The 23964-nt window shown below is 38.9% G+C and overlaps 1 protein-coding gene across 1 annotated transcript in view; it reads right to left on the bottom strand.

Moving 5' to 3' along the window:
• The window catches only part of FRMD6 (FERM domain containing 6), a 232547-nt gene that overhangs the window by 94431 nt on the left and 114152 nt on the right, over positions 1 to 23964 (bottom strand). Inside the window, exon 4 of the mRNA XM_072838548.1 lies at positions 1804 to 1876. The gene's annotated coding sequence lies outside the window, so the exon portion shown is untranslated. The remainder of the gene's footprint in view (positions 1 to 1803; positions 1877 to 23964) is intronic.

Genomic DNA, 23964 nt, shown 5'->3' with positions numbered 1-23964 from the left:
ATTAAATAATTATAAATTTATTAAAACATCAGTATATTATACATCTAAAATAGATTTTATGTCAATTACATCTCCATAAAGTTGTTTAAAAACAATGCTTATTGTTATGCAATTCATGAGATGATCTTCATGTCAAAAGCAGCAGTAAGAGATTGTGGAGAACATCATAATCAGGCTGTATTTCTGGAAATAGTCACACATCTGTCTTTCAGCTCAAATATCCAATAGTCCATGACTCTGATTATAAACAACTCCAAAGCTCCAACTTTCCAACTGGGTAAGGTGGGGGCAGTGGGCATGGGGGGAAGCAGAACTGGGTAATGTCAGCCACAGAAGACAGAATATGGAGAGAAGATGAGCAGGCCACAGCTATTTCTGTTTATCTACATCAGGAAAAGAGATGATAGGATGTCTACACGATCCGATCTTTTGACAGCTTGGACCCAATATGCCCATCCTGCAATTTTTCATCTTGGCCAGCAGTTTCTCTTTGCCCCACCTGTCCCACTCCTCCTTTTTCTTGATTTCCAACCTCCATGGGCTGCCCTTTTCTATCTATTAGTCCTTCTGTCATCTATGCATCAGGGTGTCCTATCTAGCTAGACCTTCTAAAGAGTCTCAACCCCTGTATGCAACAGTTTATACCAAGGAAAACTCTGTTTTTCAATCATTATTTTTCTTATACTTACAAAACTTATGAAATTTCTTTCTAGGTCTCATTCACATACATATACTTAAGAAGCTAAGATTATTACTATTATTATTATTATTTCGAAGCTAAGATTATTAAGGGTGCCTGGATGGCTTAGTCGATCAAGCACCTGTCTTTGGCTCAGATCATGATCCTACAGGTCCTGGGATCAAGCCCCTCATTGGGCTTCTTGCTCAGTGGGGACCCTGCTTCTCCCTCTTCCTTTGCCTGCTGCTCACCCTGCTTCTGTTCTCTCCCTCTGTCAAAGAAATAAATAAAATCTTTAAAAAGAAAAGCTAAGATTGTTAATTGGCAATTTACATTACCAAGGAAAGTGAAAGTGAGAATCTCAAAGTAGTAAAGCTTTACTATTTTGGAACTTGATAATTTAATAATTCTCCCTTTCATTTCATTCAGTCCTTGTATTTCAGAATGAAATTATCAAGAGAGGAAGCATTGTTATCATGCAGATAAATGTCATATATTCCTAATACTGATGGCTGCACTTCTACTAGGCATATAAAGAATAATCAGAAATGTGTGAATCAACTAAACATCAGATAATTTGGCATATGGTGCTTATTTAAACTAAAAGCCTATTTAAAACCTACTTTAAAATTGAAAATATCCTCCTGTGTCTATATCTACCAGTTGAATACTTTGAATTTTGAATTACACGAGTTTATTTTCTATAAGAACCAGGCACCTTATTTAATCTTCATACTGACCCTATGAGATAGGAATAATAATTTCTCCCGTTTTACAAATGAGAAAAGTAATACATAAAGAGGTTTTCTGCTCAAAGTGACAGTTGGTGGGTAACATAACCGGGATTCAAATCTAGGTCTTTCTGACTCCAAAGCCAATGTCTTCAGTCACTATACTGTACATCTAAATAGAAATCATGATAATACCTTGCAAAAACTATCACCCTAATTTTTTAAAATGGAGAAGCCACAGGGGACAGGGCATATGGCTCACTCAAGAAGAGCCAAGAAGTTGGTTCCCTGTAGATTTCTGTCCTTGACCCATAAGGGCCTCCTCTTCAGTGCTTTATAACTTGTTCACCATGCTCTCTTGAACAGGACTCTCTTCTTTTACAGGGTACTTACCTGAATTCTAGCTATAGGTTCCAGACAGCCAGAAAAGTTCAGACTCTTCATTTTCTGGAAATCACTGGAGCGGCTGAAAATAAATGGACCATTTTGTGTTTAGCTTACCAGGTCACCAGAGATAATTAAGTAGCTATTTTATTTAGTTAACATTTAATGCAAAGATTCTGGCATCAGTTCCACTGATAAGAAGACATGAGACAATGGATCAATAACATTATCACATGGTGGATATATGCATAAATTTTAATTAACTAAAACTAGTCATTTTACTCAAGGTACATCATTATATATAAGATCCCTTTAAAATCTCTCTTTGGTATGTTTCAGGCTTATCCTCTCAATCTGACATCAGGCAAGAGTAGCAGAGAATAGAAATCCTGAGAATGGAATGAGAGATTTACAGAGGAATATACTTTAAAACCTTTCATTATGAAGATGTGGCTGCTGCTATTTAACTGTGCAAAACAATCCAGTCCTGATTTTGATGATGGTGAGAAAAAGTTGTACATTATATGGTTTCATTCATACGGAGAATATAAGAAATAGTGAAAGGGATTATAAGGGAAAGGAGGGAAAATGAGTGAGAAAAATTAGAGAGGGTGACAAAATATGAGAGACTCCTAACTCTGGGAAACAAACAGGGGTAGCGGAAGGGGAGGCGGGCAGGGAGAAGGGGTGACTGGGTGGCAGGCACTGAGGAGGGCACTTGACAGGATGAGCACTGGGTGCTATAATATATGCTGGCAAATCAAACTTCAATAAAAAAAATACACACACACACACAAAAGAAAAAGTTGCACAGGCAAGCCTGGGACATACTGCAACCTTTCCCATTTTCCCTCCAGAGTTCTCTGATCATGAGTTCAAGTAAAGCCACTCAATTCTATTCCCCCTCAGTAAAAGGAATCTCAAAACCCTTTAATCTGTTTGGTAAATGAATATAAAATAGAATCATTATTTCCAGATCTTGGTTTCATAACCAATAATGATTCCCATTTATTGAGAACCTACTATAGAGAAGTCACTGTAGTTGGCATTTCACATTTATTATTTCTAATCCTGATAACTAGGCAAATTAAGTGTTCTTATTCCTATTTATAGGGGAAAAGATGTCCCCAAACATCTGAGGACAAGGGAGATTAGAAAACTCTGACTCAACATTCATGTGCTTTCCATCATGCTATCTTACTCTTCACTGAATCTTAGAGAACCACCAAGGATTAGATTACTTTTTTGCCACTTAAACAAACATCATCAGTTGCCTATTGAATGCCTAAATAAACCTAGGATATGACAACTTCTCCAAAATAAAAAGCAGACCTTGTTCTTCAGGAGCCTGTAATTCAATAAAGAGAAAAAAATGGAATGAAGTTGCAAAAAGAGTGAGTCAGCCAGCAAGTGCTACAGGAACTTATAGGAGGGCACAGACATGAGATGATGAGAATGGGGGTCACCTACCCAGGTGGAGCCAGGTGCATGTGGGCCTGGCAGAAAGCACATGTTGGACAGCAAGAGAGGGAAGAGCATCCTGCAAAGACTGGAACTAGGAATGGACATGATGCACTGAAGAACAGTGAGGACACCCACCTGGGAGGGGTCAGTGTGATGGTGTTTCTGCCAAGGAGCAAAAAGATTCGAATGCGACAGTGACTTAACCTATGGCAGCTGTGGCACTAAGGAAATTCCATTCCAGTCAGGCAGGGTGGAGGGAATCATTATTTAGGTACTGCTTCCTGTCTCGAGTAAAAATATGTCTGTTTTCTGGCCAGCATTTAAGAAAAAGAAAGGAAAAAAGCAAGAAAAAGGAAGAAAGAAAGAAAAGAAAGAAAGGAAGGAAGGAAGGAAGGAAGGAAGGAAGGAAGGAAGGAAGGAAGGAAGGAAGAAAGAAAGAAAGAAAGAAAGAAAGAAAGAAAGAAAGAAAGAAAGAAAGAAAGAAAGGGAGTGGTAAGGGAAATCCCAGAAGGGCCATGGGACAAATACAGGGTTAGCAATCAAAATTTCTGGGTTTTGTTTTCATTTTCAGTCATTTATTCTCTGAAAATGCAACAGCAGAAATCATTGAAGCACCTCCAAATAAATTTTTGCTAAATGGGAAAAACTATATAATCATCTCCCTCACCATACACACAAATTCATCCCATTCTCAATATGCAGATGGTTAGAAGTAAAACTCCCAAGTGTTCAAATTACTGATTTAGACAGTGAAAGTGGCCCCAAACTACACTGTTTCATCCCCTTCCAGTACATACTATGCTGGAGACAGGCTGGGTGGCAAATGATGTTTTAAAAATATAACACTGGGATTTTTTTTAGGTTAACAGGAGAGATGGTGTTAACCCTCTCTATAGTTTTAAGGCATAATTGCCAGATACAGTGTAATTTTTTACTGTCATAATCTTCCTGCTACTTGGACAACTTGAGAATCCTCCAATGTGTTTAATTACATAGTTTTAATTGTGCAAGACTGGGGTGAGCACTTATTTTAGTGAGTTTTATGGAGGCAAGTTAGCCTTCCAGACAAATGTTCCCAAATGCTCCCTCAGCTCTAATTTGGATTTAAAAAATTCATTTTACTAACTTGCTGAGCTTAAAAGACAGTGCTGATGTTTAGCTGTCTCAGCGCTACGGTTTATAAGGACAAGTGAAGAGCATCCCTCTGGGCTCCTGAAGCTGATCTGAAAGCAGATCTAGACAATGCCCATGTTCCTGGCTAAGCAGAGCCTAGCAGAAGCCATTTCATACAAGACAACAAAGGGACAGACATATATATTCCACAATGGGATGACACACCCATATACACTTCATCTTACAAATTCATCTTGCTTTTACTCAGGTAGCAGTATTAAAAGCCAGGAATGAAAGGGACCAAGGGGGAACGTTCAGAAATTGGAGATTCCCATTTACTCTTTCACATGTCATTCAGGTCCCCCAGGCCCTTGAAATTTTCTTTTATCCCAGCTGGTGAATAGTATTGTCCATATGGTGTCCTCAATAAGGGATACGGTTTCTAAGTTGGGAAACAGCAGGATAAGGATCGCAGCAAATTCTTTGAATCTATTTCTTACTTTACAAGTGCTCTACAATGCCATCTTGCTTTCATACATTGGTTCATTTATTTGACATTTATTGGAGATCTACTACAATTACAGTAAATTCAGTCCTTACACTGAGACTGCTCATAGTCAGTCAGTAAAACTTGATGAGACAGTGTAGAGAAATGCGATATGATCACGAACTAGGTGTTAATGGTGACAGGAAGAGGACAGCATGGTGAAGTCTTCTAGGAAACCGTGATAGCTGGGGCAACTCCAAAGGGTAATGAGGAGTACAGTCCGGGTGGAGAAAACTTATCAAAAGAAAACAGAAATGACACAAATAAATAAAATCATGAATGAAAGAGGAGAGATCACAATCACCACCGAAAAATACAATCATAAGAACATATTATGAGCAACTATATGCCAACAAATTAGGAATCTGGAAGAAATGGATACATTCCTGGAGATGTAAAAACTACCAAAACTGAAACAGAAGAAATAGAAAACCTGAACAGATCCATAACCAACAAGGAAACTGAAGCAGTCATCAAAAACCTCCCAACAAATAAAAGCCTAAGGCCAGATGGATTCCCGGGGGATTTCTACCAAACATTTAAAGAAGAATTAATACCTATGTCCACTATCACCGCTGCTGTTAACATAGTACTAGAAGTCCTAGCCTCAGCAATCAGACAAAAAGAAATAAAAGGCATCTGAATCAGCAAAGGAGAAGTAAAACTCTCACTCTTCACAAATGACATGATACTAGATATGGAAAACCCAAAAACCTCCACCCCAAAATTGCTAGAACTCATATAGGAATTCAGCAAAGGGGCAAGATATAAAAATCAATGCATAGAAACCAGCTGAATTTCTATACACTAACAATGAGACAGAAGAAAGAGAAATTAAGGAGTCAATCTTATTTACAATTGCACCCAAAAACCATAAGATACTAGGAATAAACCTAACGAAAGAGGCACAGGATCTGTATTCAGAAAACTATAGAACACTCATGAAAGAAATTGAGGAAGACACAAAGAAATGGAAAAACGTTCCATGCTCATGGGTTGGAAGAACAAATATTGTTAAAATGTCTATGCTGGGGATCCCTGGGTGGCTCAGCAGTTTAGTGCCTGCCTTTGGCCCAGGGTGTGATACTGGAGTCCCGGGATCAAGTCTACATCTGGCTCCTTGCATGGAGCCTGCTTCTCCCTCTGCCTGTGTCTCTGCTTCTCTTTCTCTCTGTGTCTCTCATGAGTAAATAAATAAAATATTAAAAAATAAAAAATAAAATGTCTATGCTACCTAGAGCAATCTATACATTCAATGCAGTCTGTGTCAAAATACCGTCAATTTATTTCACAGAATTGGAAAAAATAATCCTAAAATTTGTATGGAATCAGAAAAGACCCCAAATAGCCAAAAGAATGTTGAAAAAGACAACCAAAGCTGGGAGCATCACAATTCCACACTTCAAGCTCTATTACAAAGCTGTAATCATCAAGGCAGTGTAGGGCTGGCACAAAAACAGACACATTGATCAATGGAACAGAATAGAGAACCCAGAAATGGACCCTTAACTCTTTGGTCAATTCATCTTCAACAGAGAAGGAAAGAATATTCAATGGAAAAAAAGACAGTCTCTTCAAAAAATAGTGTTGGAAAAATTGTACAGCCACATGCAGAAGAATGAAACTAGACCATTTCCTCATGCCATACATAAAGCAGCTTTCTAACAGGAGAAAAGCATGTCCAGAGACATGAGAAAATATGTGTATGACCTTCATGAAAATAAGAAAGGTTATAGAGCTGGAAGAGGGCTGAATGATTGGCAGAATTTAGCTTTCTTTTTTTTTTTTAAGATTTTTAAGATTTTATTTATTTACTCATGAAAGACACAGAAAGAGAGGCAGAGACACAGGCAGAGAGAGAAGCAGGCTCCATGCAGGGAGGCCGACACGGGACTCGATCCCGGGACCCCAGGATCATGCCCTGAGCAGAAGGCAGGTAAGCCACCCTGGTGTCCCAGAATTCAGCTTTCAAAGTATTCAGCTGGACTCTGGTTTTCACAATAGAATGAATTTGACTGTTTGAACTTGTGGAATTTAGAAGTCCATTTTCTTTTACTTTATTCCATTTCATTTTATTTTATAGATTTTATTTATTTTTTTTTTGAGAGAGAGAGAACAAGTAGGGAAAGGGGAAGAAGTAGAGAATCTCAAGCGTATTCTGCACTGAGCATGGAGCCTGACACGAGGCTCAGTCTGACAATCCTGAGATCATGAAACCAAGTCAGATGCTCCACTGACTGAGCCACCCAGGTGCCCCTCAGGAGTCCATTTTAAAAGCCATTTCCTTGACTGATAGGCAGGAAACATGATGGCAGACAGGTTCAAAATGCATAATTCTGAAGCAGAGATTCTACAATATATCCACTTGGTGATAAAACAAGAGCATCTCATTTCATTTCTTGAAGTACGATCAGGAATTCCACTGAGATCATTTTTGTGTTGTTCTGTTTTAATAATCAGCTATCCCTTTTTCATATTCCGTAAACCAAGGGTATTTTAACATGTGTGTCAAGGTCAGCTGATTTTAAAATCTGATCGATTTTTTTTTTTGAGGAGCAAAATTTGATCTCCTATTTCTTGAGGTATTAATTCATTTTTATTGTTCATCCAAGAGAATTGGAGATCTTATGATAAATGACAAAGCCAGATAATGAGTCAGTGCAGACAAAGAATTAGATTAAAGGACTCCCAGTGCTTGGTCCAAATGAATCTTCAGGGTACTGTGAATAGGAGCAAATATCCTAGAACCTGAGTAGAGTATGTATGTGTTGGGGACTGAGCAACAGCAGAGCTGGGTCAGGGACTGACTCAGAGGAAATAACCCTACCAGTGAGTACTGTAACAGGACCTGAAGTTCATAAACATGCAATGAACCATTTTCTCCTACATTTCTTCCTATAACCAAGAACTCAAGGACCACTGCTACCCCTTTCTTTTGTCTAGGACCCTCAGCTCCAGGTGGAAGATTGATTTTCTTATACAGAGCTGCCTTAATTGATCATTTTCCTAATTCAGTTGGTATAAATATGACAAGGGTAAGAAATAGCCTGATTTACACCTTACTGAGATGATGCTGATCCCTGTTTCTATCACCAGACTCCCCTACCTGAGCAGATACCCTTATCGCAAAATGTGGAACTTGAGGCTTACACAAATTGTGTAGGAGTTAGAGGGTAAGGAGAGGGATGCTCTTTAAAAAAAGATAAAAAATTATGTATGTAAGATTAAGGACAAAAATGAATAATTATTAAGGAAAAAATTACAACAGGTAACTGAAGCCTTGAAGATTTGGAACTTTTCCTAAAATACCTCAGGGGAATTATCAGTGAATTATCAGGGGAATTATGCTTTACATCGAAACACTTCCTGTTCACACTCTAGTGTTCACTCTACTCCTACAATGCACTACAAGTCCCGGCCACTCTGAGCATGCACAGGGACCCAAGTAAGTGAGGGACCTGAAGCTTATGTTTCATTGGCTTCATGGTTCACCCACATATGGTATCCCCAGTTGCAGGATGACTTTGATACACATCATGGTTTACCAGAAAGTCCCGGGTTATGCCTATTATTCTTGTTTAAATTTTAATAATTCATTTTAATTCTGAAAAAAAAGTCCTGGTTTGCACAATAAATTATATGCTCACCCTATTTTTGTAAGTCACCTCTGTAACCACACAAGCTAGGCCCAGGTAGGAAGCTCTCCATCCTAACTTTTGGATCTTCATTGTCTTTCTGCCCCAGCTGGACCTAGGGGAATCTCTGTTTCCCAATCTTAAAGTGGGGCTAATCACATTGACCTATTTACAGTGGATTGCAAGGAAAGTTCCTGTTGTGTGGAGCTGTTGTCCTTGTTGTTTTTTTTTAATCTTCTTAAAAGTCATTGTTTTACTATAAATTAAAACTTAAAACAAAATTAGTCACTAGTGTATAAGGTTTCTCTTGTTTAGAGACCAAGACTGTAAGTAATACCATCTAATCCAGTAGAGTTAGTTGTCTTTGTTCTGCTTGCATGAAGATCCACCCAGCTTCTTAAACGACCTATAGGGTGGAGCAGCAGGAAGGCCTGGTTAAAAAGATTACCTGGGTGCCTGTCCTTCAGGTGATACACTGCATGTGAATGTGTTGGTGGACTAAGGAAGTGTTATCCATGCAATAGCTTCGTTTTGGTGGGTCAAACTCTCAGTTCATCACTATTAAAGAAAGACAAGCAGGAAAAGCAAGCCAGAAGACTCCACCCCCACGTGAAGCTGCTTTGCATGGCTGGACCAGTGTGGACAACAAGACAGCTTCATTGTGGGCAGGCTACTGGATCCAACACACCACTTCAGAGCCTTTGAGTCATATGTCAAGCGCAAATAACCAGGCTTATTTTCCCTGCCAAAGTCACATGCAATGTCAAGGCAACATCAAAAAGTTGATTTAAAAGGCAGTTTCCTCTGAGTGCTGATTTAGGCACATAAACAGTGGCTTGGTTAAATGCCACTCTGTGTTTAAAGTAATTATACTTCAGCCCTGGAATGTGGTGATGTGAAAGCCCCACTGCAGCAAACAAAGTTGATTCTATCAGCAAACTCTGGAAAGTCAGCTGGCCTGGATGCTGCATCTCCCTGAATTTACTACTTCCTACTTGGGGACTATCTCTGGAAAAGTCAGAACTTGAGGACAAGTGTGGGTGCACTGCCCAGCTCTCCAACACTGGTGCCAACTCATAACCAACAGTGTGTCTGGAACATGGCTTGGGAACCTGGGCCCGCAGGAGCTACAGTCACTCATGTTCAGTGGGAGCCCTTGGAAATACTGAGGCTCATAGGAGCAGTGGTGGCCTTGGTCTGTGTGCTACCCTGTCTTGCCAGATCCTGCTGGGGCTGGACAGCCACTGCTTAGCAGGCAGAGAATGGCTTGGTAGGTGGGCAAGGCTTTTTGGGGAGGGTGACATCCTAAGGAGCAAAGAGACGATGGTTCTCAGTTGCTGGTTCTAGAAGCCCTGCCTTGATGGCTTATACAAATATCTGACTGGTGGAGTCTAATTTCATCCTAAAGAGAAGGACACAGGGGCTCTTTTATCCATATCCACTACGGAATCATACCTTTCTCAGAGAAGAAGACCAAGTGATCATCTTTCTGCCCTACATCTTGGCAGCCAATTCCCAACTGCGTGCCAAATCAGTGGAAACTTTTCGTGTGTCTGGGAAGAATCATTTCCCTTTATCCCTACAGAACTTCCTTCATAAGTTACTGCTGGCAACTATATTCGTGCTAATTAGCTGCCCTTGATGGATTTATTTCATCCAGTTGTAAATTTTAGAGGAGAAGTTCCCAGGCCAACTTAAAAGTAGAAATCACAGAACAAGCTGAGTGGAAATCAGGTTTGGATGACCTCCACAGAGCAAGTCACGCCAATTCCCATGGGGTTTTTGAGCACAGTGTTCCCAAGGAGGCAAGTCAAAGTCAAACAACAGACCTGGAAAAGATCTTAATGAGAACTTTTAGTTTAGTCACTTCATCTTACAGGAGGACCTGGGGCTCAAAAGGTGAAGAATTTGCCCTGTCACACAACCATTTACTGATAACCTTGGAAAGTGAAAAGGGTATGGGTGGGATCCCTGGGTGGCGCAGCGGTTTGGCGCCTGCCTTTGGCCCAGGGCGGGATCCTGGAGACCCGGGATCGAATCCCACGTCGGGCTCCCAGTGCATGGAGCCTGCTTCTCCCTCTGCCTGTGTCTCTGCCTCTCTCTCTCTCTCTGTGACTATCATAAATAAAACAAAACAAAAAAATTAAAAAAAAAAAAAAAAAAGAAAAGGGTATGGGTGACACTAGGACTACTTGGGAAATTCTTGCTTGTCTTCTGAGACAACCTGAATACAGTTGTCAAAAAGAAAGGCCTGGTCTGTTTTTCTAAAGTTTATCTTTCTTTTTACTTTCTAACTTTTTTTCCATGGAGTGATGTGGTATCCCCAAAGAGAACACATGTATTCCAGCTGATGAGATGTTTTAGATATTCCAAAAAGTATACAAAGTAGCTGACATAATTTTGGTAGGTACAGCAGACCAGCTGTTGGAAAGTACAAAGCTCCCCAAACATCTGGACTGATCTGCATCAGGCTCCAGTCATAAACTGTCCATTAGCTCTAAGCCTTTATGCTCTGAGTCTGGAATATTCTCTGATTTCCCATCTGTCTCTGGCTCTTTAAGAATAGTTAGGGAAGGTGGTGATGGTTGGAAGATTTGTTTTATGGGCTATTTGAGGAGAACTCTTTCTGGTCATATTTATGACAACTCTTCCAAATGGCATTTTTTTCTTTGTGTATTGACCTCAGATTTATTAGAAGCAGAAGTCAGGATTTTCTCTTCTGTTTTTTTTATTATTATTTTCTTTCTCTTTTCCTCCTTCATTCCCTCCTTTCCTCCCTCGCTCTATCCTTCCAACTCTACCTCTTGTTTGTCCTTCTTGTCCTCCCCATTCTTTTTTATTTTCTCCTCCCTCTTCACACTTCAAAGCCCAAGTGTGGTATTTAATAAACAGTCATCCACAATAAATGCTTGTGGAAGGGAGACTGTTACCAGCTGGTTGCCTGTTGAGCCCTGGCCTCCTATGCATTTATTAAAAATGAGAGTTCCTTCATATTGCTCAGCTTTTGTAGAGATACTAGAGATACTCATGTTTTAATATACAAGACTCTTCATTTTACAGAATCAAGACAAAAAAGTTTCAGTACAGAACTTCTATCTTGAGAAACTTCTGTTTTTTGTGCAGAGCTGCATTCTGCATGGTTAAATTTAAATAATGTCAAAGTAACCATATGACTGATTATATTTTTTGCCTCAGAATCAATCCTTTGAAACTCTTTAAACATAGGCAGTCCAAGAATCCTTTGGAATTCCTTAATATCACAACTTTATGTGTATCTGCAATCAGATGAAACCATGTTAGTTCTTCATAAAATATATATCTATAATTATAATAATTATTTACTGATTGCGATGGATTAAACAATTTGCATTTCAATTAAATGATTCTGAAAAAACAAATCACAAGTACTCATCTTCTCCACTGAGCCTGTTCCTCCTACAGACTTCCTGGTTTCTGTCCACAGCCACACCATCTACCTTCACATTCAATCTATTACCAAGTCCTGTCAATTTCACTCCCACATTATATTTCCATTCTGCCTATTTTGCTTCCCATCTCCATCTACTCCAGTGTGCCCAAGCCACATAAGTTCTTTGCTGGACCACTCATCCCATAGCCTCCCACCTGGTCTCTCTTTTTCTACACTTGCCTCTCCCCAGTCTGTTCTGCTCACAGCAACCAGACCAACCTTTGAAACGAGTGAACATGGGCAAGCTGTGCTCTTGTTCCAAATTCCTTAACATAGGTCTAGATCTCTTGCCCATTTTCTCTTGGCTCCCTAAACTCTAGCTGCCTTCAGCCTTCTTTTGGTATGTGAAATGATTGGGAACATTTTTCTTTCTCCCCTATCCCCACACCCCTACCTCAGACACTCAGTAGTGCCTTTTCATCATCAGATAGGTCTTAACTAAATGTCAATCCTCAGAAAAGTTTGGTACCCAAACTAGTTTCCATCGTTATTCTTAAACATAGCACCTGGATTTTCTCTTTCAATACTCTCACCACAACTGATTATGGATTAGTGTATTTATATTGTATTATAACAATATATTTTTATTGTATTATATATAATGTCTAACTTCTCCTGAAGACTAAAACTATATGAGGGCAGATATCATGCATGTCCTAGTTCAGAGAGGCATTTAATACATCAATATATATTCAACAAATACTTGTGAACAAATGAATCATCATGGTAATGCATCATATATTGCATTATTTTTTTAATTAAAAGTGTGCGAGTATAATATACCCTTAATTTTATGTGCCTATTGACCAGATGATTGTATCCCCTTTTCACAGATAGTAAAGCAGGTTTAAAGAAAAATGAATAAATTAGGGAAAGTGGTTTAAGGTCTTCAAATTCAGAGTTGCCTAATATAGGAAAACAATAACAATGATTAACATTTACTGTTCTCTTATGATATCCCAGGAATATTCAAATTGTATTAGTTCATTTAATCCCTGTAACAACCCTATGAAGTAAGTAACATTACTATCCCTCCTATTTTTTTTTTAAGGAAATGAAATTTAGGTAACTTGTCTAAGGTCTCAAACATTTATACACATAATATTAAATGTTTGTTGGATTGCTTTGTTTTTGTTTTTTACATAATAGGTATATATTCATGTTGGTCATCTTAACTGATACATAGTTCTAACATATCAAGCTTTATCCTGTCACGTTTCCCATACTGAGGAATACTGCGGACGGCGTGATTTCTGCTCCTCTTGGTCATTGGCGTCTTTCTTCTCTCTGTATCCCCTGCCACAGCCCTGCGTACTGTTCTCTTCCCTTCCCTTCGGTTCCCTGCGGGCCTCGGGCTGTTCAGTGGTAAAACCTCTGACAGTCGCATTTCTGCCAGGCTATCATATGTAAGGTGAGGGTTCCCACATTCCAAAGGCAGGTAAAAATGTGTGTGGAAAGCAGAAAATTCTGCCAGAACAATGACTCACTGTGTACATGCAAAAACGGTTCAATAATAGGCCACTGCCTTAGCAAGAAAAACGCTGCCCATCCCTGTGGGAAATAAAGGGGCAGGCACACAGCACCCCTGTGATTTAAGAGGCACATTCTATGATCCATGGGAAGGACGTACACCTCATAAACCATGTCCTGCCTTTTTATTTCATGGACAGGAAAGGTGATTTTCAAAAAGGGATGGGCATGAAATGTGCTCTGGACATGTAATGTCATATATGTACTTATAGGAAGTGCGTTCAGCTACCTCTTGGTTATTCAGCAATTAGAGATACAAGTGGTGAAGTGTCTGGTCTTCTTGCTTCTCCCTGTGCTTTGTTTACTTGTTTGGTTTTTGTCCAGATTCCTTTTGGCATGAACTTCCACTAGTAGAAATGGAGGATTAGGGTAGAACTAGGCTTGGTCACTGCCTGTCTTGTTTCTTCCAAGCCCAGCCTAGACTATATGGACATGACCTGACCCCCTCTCTTGTACCTCAAGCCTGTTTGCAAACCCCACCTCAGGACCAGTTCCACCGCCAGCCTCCTTTGCTGGAGTAACACTGTGACTGGGAAAAAAAAAAAAAAAAAAAAAAAAAAAAAAAAAAAAAAAACAGCCTTTGCAGATTGGGGCTCTCGTAAAACTATGATCTGAAACCCATCTGGTCTTTAAGATTGCCTCCCAGTGATTCTGCTTGTCCTCAGCTCCATTTGCCATCCCCTCAGCAGCTGTTCCCAACCCTCCACTACTTTCTTCAACCCCCTTCCTCTAGTGTGAGTCAATAGTTCTCAATCTTGGCAACCCATTCGAGTCACCCCAAGACCTTCTAAAAATCCCAGTGCCTAGGCTGCACCTTGGGCCAGTCATATCAGATTATCTGGCAGTGGATCCAAGCATCAGTATCTTTAAAAGCTCCACAAGTGAACACCTAGGTGGCTCAGCGGTTGAATGTTTGCCTTTGGCTCACTCAGAGTGTGATCCCAGGGTCCTAAGATCAAGCCCTGCATCAAGCTCCCCACAGTGAGCCTGCTTCTCCCTCTGCCTATGTCTCTCCCTCTCTCTCTGTGTCTCTCATGAATAAATAAATACAATCTTAAAAAAAAAAAAAGTTCCACAGGTGATTCCAGTGTACAGCCAAGGATTATGCCCACTGCTTTTAAACAGATAACATCACTTCCTACTTCATCAGAAAATGTGAGGTGTTAGGGGCACCTGGGTGGCTCAATCAGTTAAACTTCTGCCTTTGGCTCAGGTCATGATCCCAGGTCCTGGGATTGAGCCCCATGTCAGGTTCTGTGCTCCGCAGGGAGCCTGCTTCTCCCTCTCCCTCTGCCTGCTGCTTCCCCTGCTTGTGCTCTCTCTCTGTCAAATGAGTAAAATCTTAAAAAAAAAAGAAAGAAAAGAAAATGTGAGGTGGTAAAGCACAATCTGTCACAAGATTTTCTGCAGACTCCCTTTCTTCCCTCTAGTCTCAGAGGTTGAGGCAAACTATGTCCTTTGTACACATGTCTTCTATGATCTTCCAAGATCTGCTTGTGTCTCTAATCTTTTCTCCTCTACTGGATCTTTCCCTTCAGAGTATAAGCAAGTTTAAGTCTCCCCCATCTTTGATGAGATCCTTGCATCTTTTTATCTGTCTCTCTCCAGTGTCACTCCTATCCACTCTCCACTCAATTATTGTATTCTGGTAATATTCTCCCTGAAAAACAAGCTTTCTCAGCTGGAGTCTTACTAACCTTTCATAGTTGGGCTCAGTTGCTGTCCTCTCTCCAGAAAGGTTGCGAGATATAACGGATGAATCAAGGCTTTTCTACAAGCATTTAGTACCTTCAATGGACATTCTCTATTTGTTTTTCTCTCTCCTCTCAAATTTAAGCTCCTTAAGGGCAGGAACTATGTCATTTTCATCTTTGTTAATATCAGCACCTGACTTTTTGTAGGCATGCACCTGTGCTTGTTGAACTGAACTGCAGAACCATTTTCCACATAACTTCTTGGGCAGAATGGTGTGGCCTAACTGGCTGTAGGCACATTTCACATAACCCAGCCCCCTTTTATTCCCATGAATAACTACCATAGAAATTACCTAGCACAATTATCTGGATATTCTTTTGATTTTATATTATGCCAATAATGTCGTGTTTATTTGTTTAGATGAACTTCTAAGTAAATCTAATATAGGATTCCTCTTTTTTTAATAAATTTATTTTTTATTGGTGTTCAACTTGCCAATATATAGAATAACACCCAGTGCTCATCCCGTCAAGTGCCCACCTCAGTGCCAGTTCACCCAGTCACCCCCACCCCCCGCCCACCTCCCCTTCTACCACCTCTAGTTCATTTCCCAGAGTTAGGAGTCTCTCATGTTCTGTCTCCCTGTCTGATATTTCCCACTCATTTTTTTCTCCTTTTCCCTTTATTCCCTTTCACTATTTTTTATATTCCCCAAATGAATGAAACCATATAATGTTTGTCCTTCTCCGATTGACTTACTTCACTCAGCATAATACCCTCCAGTTCCATCCACATCGAAGCAAACGGTGGGTATTTGTCATTTCTAGTGGCTGAGTAATATTTAATATAGGATTCCTCTGATCAGCATTTCACAGTTTCCAAGGCCATTGAGTCAACAATAATGATCATTAGTAGTCAGTAGAAATAAGAATGAACAATGTGGCTTCTACTATATGTAAAGTTTTAGAAATTAAAATTCATAACCCAACATAGTCTGCTTTATTTTAGAATCTAGCACCATTTCTTTGCGGAGGCAGAGCTGACCTATCTTTGCAAAGCAGCCGGAACAGGCTGAGTCATTACATTGAGCTTTTAGTGGCAGCAGCTTACTAAAGTTTTTCTGTTTCCTTTTGTTTTCTGCTTAAACTCTACCTCAAAAGTATGGGTTACTCCTCAGTCATACTCCAAATGCATAGCTCCTTCAACAGAGGAGCCAAATCTCTACTCGGCCTGATTAATTAGCTGAGTAAATCTAAGAAACTCCTCAGACTTACAGCCCTCTTTCTGCCAAGTTTTGTAAAATTCAGACTGCACGTATTCATAAGCATAAGAAAACACCTGTGAGCAATTAACCAAATACCCTTGATTTAGAGGCCTTGGAAATATGCTGATGGTCCCTAGACTGTTGGCACAGGTCTATAATTATGTGAGACCACAACCAAATCATCCCAACAGGCCAGTTACAGGAAGGGTCATTCTTTCAAATATAACATGATGGTGCCTCTAAAAATAATTCTGCTTGAGATTTTGAAAGAAATTGCCTTTATGAGGGTGCTGCTTTAAAGAAAGGATGCATAGGATTTGGGAAGGAAGTAGTGCCTCAGGCTATTTCTTTGAAATTTGTATATAATCATGACAAGGGAAAAAGAAACCACCAAAACCAATGTAAAAAACTCACAGAATTGAAAATCATGTTTAAAATTATCCATCTAGAAAATGTTCATATAACTCTACTTTGGCCTAGAAACAATATGCACAGGGTTAACAAACCAAATCTGCAATCAAAAGTGTCCTATGAAAATGTAAAAACCATCTTTTAGAGCAGACAGTACACTGTAGAATTACAAACCAAAACAGTTTGTTTAATCCTTTCTTTTATTTGCAAGAATGAATTCATATCACTCTGGAGTGTATATTACTTCCTATTTTGTGTAACTAGAATATTTAAAGTTAAACCTCATAATACTGAAAAAAGCCATGGATTTCCAGAATCAGCCTTAAGAAACCCAAAATCTCTATCTAAAACCAAGGATTCCTAACCAAGCACACATATACTACAGGAGCTAAGAGAATCCCCAGAATTCTAGGAAAATTTTGTGCGTGTGTATATTTTTCAGGGCAAAGTAGTGGAACCTATATAGCTACACAATCGAATGCAGTAGCCATACATGGCTATTAAGCATTTGATATAAGGTAGCCTCAATTGAAGTACATCATAAATATAAAATTCCCACTGGATTTTGAAGTTAAAGAATGTGAAATATCTCAACAATTATTATAGTGATTAACATTGAAATTAAAACACTTTGTGTGCACTGGGTTAAGTAAAATACATTATTAAAATTGATATTACCTGTTTCTTTTTCCTTTTTAAGATATGGTTACTAGGAAAATTAAAACTACATATGTAGCTAACATTATGTTTCTGTCAGACGGTTCTGAGTCTATAGCTTTCGTGAGTCTATCAAAGGGTCCTTTTCCTTAAAACAAAGAGGGACTTGCTGCCTTAGAAACTTCTAAAAAAAAAAAAAAAAAAAAAAGAAACTTCTAACAGTGACAAACATTGACCCACCCATCACTTCACTACTAGTACACAGATTCCATCATCTCTCTGCCTCTAGGCTTGGAGGTGCACATACCCATACATCTGTGCTGTCTTCCTGGACACTCCACCTAAAAACCAAATGTATTAGCACTTCTCACACCAGTCCTGCTCCTCCTGCAATTTTTATCTGGGTCACGAGCACCTTTGAATTCCTCCTCTCGTGCCCTGCCCATGCCAGCACCTACAAACAATCATTAAGGCCTATCAGAGTTTCTTTGTCACCACTGCTTGGATTATTGTCATAACCTCTAACTCGCCTCCCTTCCTCCAGATTGTCTTCCTCACCACTGTTGTTAGAGTTCATTTTAAAGTAACAGATCTTGATTATGTGTACTCCTTGGTTCAAAGATCATATAATAAAATCCTTATTGTAGCCAAAAGGGCCCTCCATAAATGTCTGAATTCTGAATTCATCTACGATTTATCACCCACCTCATATTCACTCTAGCCACACCAAACGTAATGTTCTTATGAAAGGTTTCCTAGCCTTGGTCCATCTGCTTCCTCTGCCTGAACACCTTTTCCTCTTCCCTTTCAAGACCCACATTATCACCATCTCTACTACATCCACTCAGGGCTCTTGAGTGCATATCAGGTTGTACTGAATTATTTGTGCGCTACTCTGAGTCACTCATTTTGTCCTTGCTGCCTGGTATAGTGCTAAGAACTGTAGGAACTTATTTGACATCTAGACAAATGCCAAGTTATCTTTTTCTATGGATTTTCCAAAAGTATCATTCTCTAACCACACAAGGTAGAGATTGAAGGATCCTTAGAGATCTTCTACTCTCTCATTCTTTGATGAGCAAATAGGACATTCAGAGGTTACGTGAGCTGTTATTAACTATTTGCCCACTACCTCATTTCATCTTCATGATGACCTATGAAGTAGGCATTTCTATTAATACCCATTTTACAAAAGAGAAAGATAAGACTTCAGTGAATTTAAGCAATGTACCAAAGGCCACAGAGCTAGTTACCTGGCAAGATGAGACAAGAATTCAGGTCTCCTTATACTTGACCTGGCCACCCTTCCCTTGTCTCACGAGACTACTTAAAATTTAGGGTGCTGCCTGAGTTATTCAACAGATACAAAGATCATATTTTTACTTATTTATTGATGTCTAGTTAACATTTAATATTATATTAGTTTCAGTGTTCAACATAGTGATTTGACAATTTTGTACATTACTCAATGCTCACCATGGTAAGTATAGTCACCATCTGTCATGACAAATTTATCACAACATTATGGACTGTATTCTTTATGCTGTTTGATTTTCATTCTGTGACTTATTTATTTTATAACTGGAAATTTATGCCTCTTAAACTTATTCATTTATTTTGCCTACTCCCCATTCCTTACCCCCCAAAAACCACCAGTTTGTTTTCTGTAGTTATAGGTCTGATTCTTTTTGTTTATTTGTTCATTTGTTTTGTTTTTTATATTCCACATATAGGTGAAATCATATGGTATTAGTCTTTTTCTATCTGATTTATTTCACTTAACATAATACCCTCTAGGTCCATCCATATTGTTGTGATTTCATTCTTTCATTCTATTGTGGCAAGATTTCATTCTTTTTAATGACTAATATTCCATTGTGTGTGTATACATATATATCTCTATACACACATATATGCATATATCTATGTATGTATACATACACAAACATTGTCTTTATCCATATCTTAGTTATTGTAAATAATGCTGCAATAAGCCTAACAATGTATACATTTTTAAAATTTGTTTTGTTTTCTTTGGCTAAGTACCGAGAAGTAGAATTATTGGGTCATATATTTTGAGGAATCTCCATATTGTTTCCATATTGTTTTCCATAATGGCTGCACCAATTTTCATTCCCATAAAGAATGCATGAGGATTCCTTTTCTTCACATGTTCACCAACACTTCTTACTTCTTGTGTTTTTGATACTAGCCATTCTGACTGGTATGAAGCGATATTTCATTGTGGTTTTGATATGCATTTCCCTGATGATTAATGATGCTGAGCATCTTTTTATGTGCCTGTTGGCCAACAAAGATGATATTTTGTACAGAGAGAGAAAATTTTAGTGAAAAGAACCACATTATGACAATGAAGCTAGTTTTAGACCCAGCTCTGTCTCTTCTAGAGTTTTCTTATCTGTTAATGAGATCTATACCATCTGTATTTATTAATAATATAAAATACTGTAGAAACAACCTAAGTTTTCATTGACAGATGAGTAAATAAAGAAAATGTGATATATACAATGGAATATAATTCAACCATAAAAAGAAGGAAATCCTGCCATTTGCAACAATGTGGATGGGCCCTGAGGGCATTATACCATATGAAATAAGCCAATCAGAAAAAGACAAATACTATATGATCTCATTTATATGTAGAATTTAAAACGCTGAACAAATAGAAACAGAGAGAAGAATAGTGATTGCTAGTAGCTGGGTGGTGGGGGAAATGGGGAGATGCTGGTCAAATTATAAACAAATTCATAGTTACAAAATAAATAAGTTCTGGGGATTTAATGTACAGCATGGGCACTATTGTTAGCAATACTGTACTATATGCTTGAAAGTTTTTAAGGCAGTAGATCTTAATTGGTCTTACCACAATAATAAATAGGTCATTTGAAAAGATGATAGAGATGTAACTACACTTATTATGGTAATCATTTTGCAATATATATGTATGTATCAAATCATCATGTTGTATACTTTAAGCTTACACACAATGTTACATGTCAATTATATTTTAATAAATTTGAAAAAAATAAAGGCAGGTATAAACACAAATTAGATATATGAGAATGTTTAATGCATTCTAGCATTTCAACTTCCTGATTTTTAGGCTTTTCTTTTGAAACTGTTTTTGTTCATTATGAAAGTAACGTGTTCATTATGGAATATTCAAAACTATAAAAAATAAGTAGAAGAAAAATATCACCACCAAGATCACTATTAATATTTGTTATAATTCCTCTCAGTTTTTCTATGCATTTTTTACTTGTTTGGCATATTTTGGTCAGACGAAATTTTATGTCACTGTTTTTTTCATCTCCCATCATGATATTAAACATCCCTTCATTATTACTATCAGAATTGTTTGAGTCCTAATGAAGTGACACTTAAAGGCATGAATTCCAGCAATGTAGTATAATGATAGCATTAATGGCACAAAAGGATCTCAGAGATCTCTAGTCTGTTGTATTTCATATTGTGGTCCTCAGACCAGCAGCATCTGTGTCACCTGGGAGCTTGTTATCAGTACAGACTTGAGCCCCACCCGGGACCTACTGAATTCAAATTTGCATTTTAACTACATCCCCCAGTGACTTACGTGCACAATAATATACAAGAGGAGATGACTAAAAGAGTGGTTGTCAATCTTGGTTGCCCTTTTAGAATCTCTTGGGAAGATCTTCAAAACCCTGATGCCCAGGTTCCATTTAAGATTAAATCCCAATCTGAAATGGGGGAGGGGGATCAGCAAGCATCAGTCTTTTTAAACATTACCCTGATGATTTCAATGTACTCGAAAGCCCTAGAAGGAAGCCCTGAGACCCAGCCACAAACAGATTAGATAGTTAAGCAACCCTGTCTCTCTAGTCCTGGAGTTCTTTTTATAAGGCATTCTATAAATTTCTGTGGGAAATACTAGTAAAATGAGACCAAGCAAAACAAAACAGAGCAACAACAATGAAAACAAAACAAGACCCCATGATACAGGAAAGATTAAATTTAAAAATTGCTGTATTTCCCATTTGTGTTTTCCCTTTTGCCCCTCCCTAGAGTCCTTCTCCCTTTCTGTCTCTCCCAAGAGATTCCTGGCCATGATATCCTCTGGAGACCCTGCTCAGAGACCACAAAACATGGGTTTCCTGTAGCACAGTGCCAAGAAGCAATAAAAGACTACTTGATTTCTTCTCAAAAATTGTATTTGTCCTGGCACATTCTCCTACCTTCAAGTGCCAAATCCAACATCTCCTATATGCCCGTATTTAAGCAAGCCAGTAGATTTTAAGACTCTATCTACACAAAGCCACAACCATAGGTTGGTGGGAGAGTCATGATCATAGCCATGAACTGTTTTTCCTAATTTTCTCTTCAATGAACTGACCACTTAAAAAACAAACACCTGAGTTAACTTGGAAGACTTTGGCCTCCTAGTCCTGCTGAGCATTTAACCATTTTTTAACCCTGGGACCAAGAAAGAGGAGTACACACTTTTTCAAAACTAGGACTCAGTATTATTTCCCCTTTTTACATAAACTAGGATCATAGCACATACTCACAATACCCTGACTTTTGCAGAGAATGTTATAATGGAACACGGGGCACATGGCATTATACTTGGTCAGTTAAAAGTGATTTTTAAATTATTTCTTTGTGCATTTAATTTTTAAAAAGATTTCATTCATTTGAGAGAGAGAAAGAGAGTGAGAAAGAGAGAGCACAAGTAGGGGGAAGCAGCAAGCAGAGGAAGAGGCAGATTCCTCACTGAGCAGGAAGCCCAGTGGGGGACTTGATCCCAGGACCTCAGGATCATAACCTTAGCCAAAGGTAGATGCTTAACGGACTGAGCCACCCAGGCACCCGATTTTTAAATTATTTAACCTTTAATCCCAGTTTTAGGGATTTTAGCCATTCTGGTTCTAATTTCTTTCCATGCTCAACCTCAATTTAATATTTGTTTAAAACATTAAACTTTATTTTAAATTTATATTTAAAACTTTTTAGTCTAGGGGCACCTGGGTAGCTCAGTGGTTGAGCATCTGCCTTTAGCTCAGGTTGTGATCTTGCAGTCCCTGTAGGGAGCCTGCTTCTCCTTCTGCCTATGTCTCTGCCTCTCTCTGTGTCTCTCATGAATAAATAAATAAAATTTAAAGGAATATAAAACTTTTTAGTCTAAGTCATACCAAAAAAAAAAAAAAATCGAACAGATAGATGTCTTGGTGGTAATTGCCAGCTGAGAACACTTACTTCTTTTTCCTCTTGATGCCTCTATACATGAAAGGTTTTTTTTAGGCATAAAAACAACATGGGGGCTACCAGCTTATGAGAGATTTTTAAATTTCTTGGAACACAAGAAGTAGTTGGAGGGACAGTAACCCAGAAAATGGGAGGGCAAGACATTGACACACTGACCCCCTCCGCCCTAGGTCTCTAGGTTAGGGAGCTGCACTGGGACTAAGCCTGTGTATAAGTCACAGAAGACACAACTGTTTATGTGAGAACATGTCAGAGCTTGCCCAGAACTGTCTACCTCAATGCCACTGAAATCCAAGGTGGGCTGTAGGGATGTGAGGCTGGCACACAGGTGTCACTACAGTCACATACACCCGGACATGGAAGAGTCAGAGCTCCATCCTCTATCTGAACATGACATTCCTGCTTAAAACTTTCTGGAGCTTCCCCATTGCCTAATTCAAGGAATGGGAATGGGCTTCAGATCCTTTACATCCTGAAACTGTGTGTATATGTGCATTTTGGGGGATGAGAAGGTTCATAATTTTCATCATATTTTCAAAAGGGTCCCTGGAAAAGTGTTTAAGAACCTCCAACACAAGATGAATGGATAAAGAAGCTGTGGTCTATGTATACAATGGAATATTACTCAGCCGTTAGAAATGACAAATACCCGCCATTTGCTTCGACGTGGATGGAACTGGAGGGTATTATGCTGAGTGAAGTAAGTCAATCGGAGAAGGACAAACATTATATGGTCTCATTCATTTGGAGAATATAAAAAATAGCAAAAGGGAATAAAGGCGAAAGGAGAGAAAATGAGCGGGAAATATCAGTGAGGGTGAGGGAACATGAGAAACACCTAACTCTGGGAAACGAAAAGGGGTAGTGGAAGGGGAGGTGGGCAGGGGGTTGGGGTGACTGGGTGATGGGCACTGAGGGGGGCACTTGGCAGGATGAGCACTGGATGTTATGCTATATGTTGCCAAATCGAACTCCAATAAAAAATTATACCAAAAAAAATTACATATTGGGGGAAAAAAAGAACCTCCAACACAAAGCCCTAATCCTTAACATGACAGATGTGGTCCTGCATCCCATGAGGTCCAGACTGACCTCTGTGGAGCCCTCTCTCCTGCTAGTG

Source organism: Canis lupus, chromosome 9 (genome assembly GCF_048164855.1).
Source record: "Canis lupus baileyi chromosome 9, mCanLup2.hap1, whole genome shotgun sequence".
Taxonomy (NCBI): Eukaryota; Metazoa; Chordata; class Mammalia; order Carnivora; family Canidae; genus Canis; species Canis lupus.
This window is presented reverse-complemented; position numbering and strand designations above follow the sequence as displayed.